Here is a 6,127-nt window from a genome sequence, read left to right on the forward strand (position 1 = left end):
TGCCTTTTACTGTGTGTAAATTACACCTCAATGTAATTGATTCATAAAGTATCAGTTAATAAATTAGGAGTAAGTGGATTCGATTTATATTATTTTTTATTATGAAAGGGTTCCCCATAGAATCTGTTTTTAACTCTAGAATATTTTGAATATGATTTTATTTGCAAAAGCAAAACAAAGGATTTCAGCATAGGCTTTCACACCAGTGGTTTCTGTGTATGGAGGCGGGGGCCAAGGTTAGCGCTCTGTCACGGTGTGTTTTGAGACTCCACACTGCACTGGGTGGTGTATTTCTATCACCAGTGCCCTTCTCTGTGTCCATAACCGAGTAGGCTCCATTCGGCCTGACATGCTCTTCCTTAAGTAGCTGACATAAACCCCACCAAGCAGCACCTAAAGCTTTAGGAAGCTTATGCTGTACTGTCAAAGGTGCTGGCTGATAGGCTAATGCTATTTTATCCTTGCTAAATATTGTTTTCCTTCCTAAAGCTGTCTGGCAACTTTCTGGGTAAGCTCCTCTCTGGCCCCGGGGATGATGGTATTTTTCCAGCCGCTCCTGTCCAAGCCCCGGGAGCAGGCGCTGGCTGACTCTCCCTGCACATGCAGCGGGTGGTTCTCTGCAAAGGCTCAGAACCAGAAGGAGCTCTGCTTAGAAGCACAGGGCAGAAACACTGAAGAAAATGCTCTTAAGACCTGAGAACCTGGATTTTATTCTCAAAGCAGCAGGCCCATGTCTAAGGAGATGATGAGTGGATGTGCCAGGAAGAAATGTCACTTCAACATCGGGGTATCACCCCGGACTTAAGAGAGAGATAGAACCCAACTCTCTGGTGGTAGTGCTTTGGAGAGACCCTCTAGCATCACACCACTTGATAAACAAAGCCCTGTGGCAGCTGCAAAAGTTTTCGAGGCATAAAGAAAAATAAATGGCATTCAATCATCAACAGATGGCACGAACTCAAATCCCTTCGTCATCCTTTCATAATGTGGGGCAAGGCAAGAGTCTGAGACCTGGACGCCATTGGCGGACGAGGTAGATGTCACTCTCCATTTTTGGCCATCGAAATTTCTGGGTGCTGGCCTTCCCCCATGTGTCGTTTTGCAAACATGAATTTACAAAGAGGGAGAGGACCTAGAAGAGAGAGGATTACGAGGCTGACCCTTTGTGTTGAAGGGCCAAAGGTATCAAAACGTGCCTGGTGAACTAGCATAACCCTATGTGAGACTCCAAAATGGAAAAGGACAATGGGGACAGTCACCACACTGGCGGAGCAGGAGAGTCTGGAGGACGATCCAGACGCAACAGCAGGGCCTCAGTAGAGCAGGAAGCAGCCAGCCCCGGGCCACGCACAGCTGGTGCTGACACCTCATTGCCCCGCCACTCCGCCGCGGTGACGTGCCAAAAGGAAAATGGCTGCGAGTAGGAATGGACAGGACGTATCACCAGGAGCTGTGACACCTACAGATGTGTCACCAAGGCTTGGGGCTCGAGGAGTTTTGTTGTGGCACGTTCGTGGCTGAGCATGAGCGTGAGGGAACACCAGGAGGAGTAGAAGCGCAGTCAGTCCCCTTGGCCACCACAGGGAGGCAGAGATGCTGGCGAGAGGGGACCTGGGGGTGCAGGGTCCAACCTCGCAGGGCCAGAAGGGCTGGCATCTGCGCACAGTCTCCACCTTGCGGAGAACTCCGAGAGCCTGCCTGTCGTGCAAATGCCACCCCCCAAGCACCAGCGTGACCCAGGTGGAAACAGAAGCAGGTGTTCCCTCAACCCTTGTGTCTGGGCTGCCCTTGCATTGAAGGGAAGAGACTGAGAGACAGAAAGTTGGGTAGACTTTATTGAGAATTAGTGCCTGAGGAACAAAGAGCCCCTGACACTTTGTGGAAACGGTGACATTAGAAAGCTTTGAGCGTGTCCTTCCCCGGGCCCCGTCTCCAATGACACAGGCCTGGGGGTTCCCCATCCAGCAGGAAAGGGAGTGCGGCAAGGAGACCCGAACCAGGGAAGACAGGCAGAGTCGTCTCTGCACTGAGCATCAGTGCTGCCTGCCCATGGAATCTTTCCTAAGAGAAAACTCAAACAAGTCAATTAATTTTCAGCATTGCACACGCAAAAATTATTCTTGACTTACTTGAAAGAACAGTGTGTGCTTAGCTGGCCAAGTAGAGGGGAAAGAATGTTTGGGAAGGAATGTGTGCTTTGTGCACATTAGTCTTAACTTATCAAATTTGCTCAATACTAAGCTTTTTGTTCAGGAACCATAAAAAAAGGGTTTAAATAAAGGAAAAAGGAAATTGGATTCCATCAATCAATGCACTAAAACACAAGCAAAATTAGATGTCATAGGTTATACCATTTCATCACTTTTAATTAATATTGTCTGTGCATGCCCCTTCTGAGAAAATATTTATATAACCTTCCATTTCCTATGAAGAAATTCATCTTCTGGCTTCCCCCACAAATTGAAAAATTACGTAGTGAGTTAAGGGAAAAGAAAAAACTCTTGTAGTCCCATTGCTTAATTTTAAAGTGAAATTTATTATAGAAAAATATTCTTCCCTCTGGATAGAAGATGAAGTGATTTTGAAGCTTTGTCTACTTTTCTTAAGGAAAAACTCTGACTTTAGAGTAGTATCGTTTTAGACCATGAAATCATTTTGTTGCTCAAACCAAAAGTCAGTACTGATATTTAAATCAGGAACAATGAAAAGAAAATGCCTGTGGTGTGCATTGTTTCTCCTTTTTTTTTGCTAGAAATGCTCATTTCTCAGATCAGGAGAAAGTTTTTCTTCTGTTTCCTTCCCCGAGATATGGTATCCCAGGATACCATAAAGATAGTGAGGCTCTAGCCTGCTGAGTACTGATAACACGTCTCCTGTTCTTCCTCCAGACAAGCCAAGGACAAGCCACCGTGGAAGCCTTACCAGATTCTCTAATGATGTTGCTCTTATTTCTCCAAGAAGGACCTAAGTCAGACAGTCGTGAGCATAAATGTTCGCTGGCTGTGTGACCTCATGCACATGAGTGACCTCTATGAGTTGCAGTTTTCTCAGCTGCACAATGGAGCCATAGCACAACTTGCTCCATAGGGTTGCCAGATAGGAGCCCAGGACAGGGTGGTTGGTGGCGGTGGAGGTGGCTCAGCACCGAGGGCAACGGCCATGTCTTATACCTCCTAGCATAACAACAGGTAAGCAAATAAGCAGATTCTGGGCAGGACTCAGGTGAATATGTTACTTAGTCAATTCATAGACTAATTTAAATGGATGTCCATACTAATGGAGGAGTTCCCATGACAAAATTGGCTCTTTTCTCTTATGACAAATAATTACTCACAGGAATTTAAGAGCAAGTTAGAAGTCCTTGGAGTTGCATACTAGGAATGGATTTGTTCAAGCCACTTGGCGATCCTACTCATGGAACTCTGTGTATGGGCCAGAGCACCACCAGCAAGTAATTTCTAGAAGATTCAATACCACATGGAAACTATGTAGGATCAATCTATAAAATAGTGGTTAATATAAGAACATGGACTTCAGAGTCACATCTGCCTAGATTTAAAGCTTGCCTCGGCCATTTATTTGCTGGTCTTCTCTGAGGAAGAACTTAACTTCTTGTGTCTTGGTTTCCTCATAAATCAAATGAGGATATTAATGGTATTTTCCTCGTGCTGTTATGAAGAGTATTAAGTGAGTTACTGTACCTCTATACAGCTTAGAACGTTTGTAAGTTGAACCAAAGTTTATTGAGTTTCTACTATACATCAGGCGCTGTGCTGAGCATTGAGTGCAAATAAAAAAGCAAAAAATGAAGAAAAGAATGAATATTTATCGAATTTCTGTGAACCACTCGCTATGACAGGTGCTTCACATACATTACCTTAATTAGTTTTTAATTAGTAAAACCTTATTCGGTAAATATTACTTGCCCTATTTTATAAATGAAGAACATGAGTAAAGAGAGATTAATCATGATGCTTAAGGTCACAGAGCAAGGAAGTGGCAGACCAGGGATTCAGAGCCAAGGCTAAGCTCATCCCTGCATTGGCTGTTAATACGACATAGTCCCTGTCCTTGAAGAATAAATAATCTTGGATGAAAGATCCACATGTAAATGACTAAATATAACAAGATACAAGTGGTAAAGTAAAGCTATTCATAAAGTAGAAATACTTACCTAAAGGAGTGAGAACTTCCTTGGGGTATTAGAAAAGTGACACTTGAAGGAAGATTTCTCCAGGAGAACAAGGGCATTCATTCAGTGGGTCGAGGGTAAGGAGGGAAAAATACTCAGAGATCCGCAGGCACAAAAAAATTCTGGAGATAAGGGAGAACTCACAAGGAAAATGAGCGAGAATGCTGTCTCTGTGACTGGGAACGTGGGTGAGAGTCCAGCAGTCCTTTCCCACAAAGCGTGTTGCTATTTGCAATGGTGCCAGGGACTCGTCTCTACTTACAGTGTCAGCAGTTTCTAATTGTAAGTGCCAAGCTGTTCTACGGTCACTGCCTTTTCCCAGCAGACCAGACCGAGGTCCACCGCACACCTAAGCCTTGTTGCATCTTAAAGTATTTCTGCTGTCCTCGTGTTCATTGGCACCTACTGCAGCTTACGTTACAGCATTCACTCTGTTCTCATGGTGCCTGGGTTTTCCCACAATAGCTTTTACAAGTCTGTCTCATCAGTTCCATGTGCTTAAGAACACGTATTTTCTGTAAGATTTTTCAGCCCTGCCCCACCCCCCCATTCCAGGCAAAATGAATCCTTCTGCTTAAATTAGATGAATCTTTGTTACCAGGCTAGTTTCTAGAAACCTCTTTTAGAGCCATTATTACATTGTAATAGACTGTTTATGTGCCTCTCTTCCCTGATGGGAATTCCTTAGGGCAAGGAATGGTCTTGTTCATCCTTAATGCCTAGTCTAGTGACTAACACATTCTCATTCGATAATTAAATGAACAAATGAATGATGAATGATAGCCTAAAGGCCCTGGCCAGACATTTAAGAGCCTTTGTCAAATGGATCCATCCCATCTATTCAACGTGTCCTGCCAATAACTGTAACAAGCTGGTCTTCTCATGACTTAGCCTTCCTCCTACCACTCCAACCATTGCCCGAGCACCCCTGCCTCTTCCTTCACTGTCAGTCCACACAAGATGCTTTCTTCTACATGCAGAGCTTTGCTAAATCCTCTCTTCTCTGCCCACGGAGTGAACACTTTTCTCATAATGTGCAGAGCAATCGGGTTCCCTTCCCTGACTCTTCCCCACCTCTACAACTATGTTTTTTTCAGAATTGTCTTTAACTTTTGGAACCTTTAACGCTCAATTTACCCTTGCATTACTTTCTAGTTACTATATAAAGCATAGCTTGTCTTCTCAAAGTCAGGGAATGTCATTTCTTGTTCCATTTTTATCTGCCATTACTCAATGCTAGACATATAGAAGTTTATTAGACCATCAAATCAGCAAAAAGCTGATGGATTCACAATGGCTATGTAATGACTGGTTTAATACAATATTATTCAAAATATTTCTAGCAGTAATAATAAATTACTATCACTATTACCATTAAATATGATGTGTGGACAAAGGAGTTTTATGAGGAACCAGGCTATCCCTGACTTTTACCATATGTAAATATTTCCAGAGGATGCGATGCAAATTCTTAAAGACTATACAATTATTGCAAGATTGGGTTTTGCTCTCCTGAGACCCCAACATCTGACCCTTTGGCACCCAGGCTCCTGAGTCTTTAGATCTTGCCTGCAGCCCCCGGGCCAGCTCACAGGGGAGGAGCCCCGCTGCCCTGGCAGACGAGCGCTGACTCAACCCAAACCGTCTCTTCTGGAATGAGCAGATCTGTCGTCTTTGCCAGAACAGGCTTTAGCCCTAAACCAAATTGGGCAGGTGTTTGCCAAACTCAGAGGTGATGTTTGATTCTAACCATCAACATGGAGCTGAGCCACTGAGGAGTAATTACAGAATGGAAAGTAATGATGTTCAATTTCCAGACGAACAGCCGTCATGTATTTTTGAAGGACCTATCTATAATAGTTGACTCTGGCTTGTAGGGCCTCAATACAAGTCACCCCCATTTATGCTCTTTTTACATTTGTAAAAACTATGTCA

At 43.9% G+C, this 6,127-nt stretch overlaps 1 long non-coding RNA gene across 1 annotated transcript; it reads right to left on the bottom strand.

The window, feature by feature from the left end:
- Positions 1 to 1,817: 1,817 nt before the first annotated feature.
- On the bottom strand, positions 1,818 to 4,528 carry LOC105882483 (uncharacterized). The gene is made up of 2 exons (XR_001159241.2): positions 4,175 to 4,528; positions 1,818 to 2,061 (listed from the first exon to the last, which is right to left on the bottom strand). It is a non-coding gene; the product is annotated as an uncharacterized LOC105882483 (long non-coding RNA).
- Between the last annotated feature and the right edge of the window lie 1,599 nt (positions 4,529 to 6,127).

Source organism: Microcebus murinus, chromosome 15 (assembly GCF_040939455.1).
Source record: "Microcebus murinus isolate Inina chromosome 15, M.murinus_Inina_mat1.0, whole genome shotgun sequence".
NCBI classification, from domain to species: Eukaryota; Metazoa; Chordata; class Mammalia; order Primates; family Cheirogaleidae; genus Microcebus; species Microcebus murinus.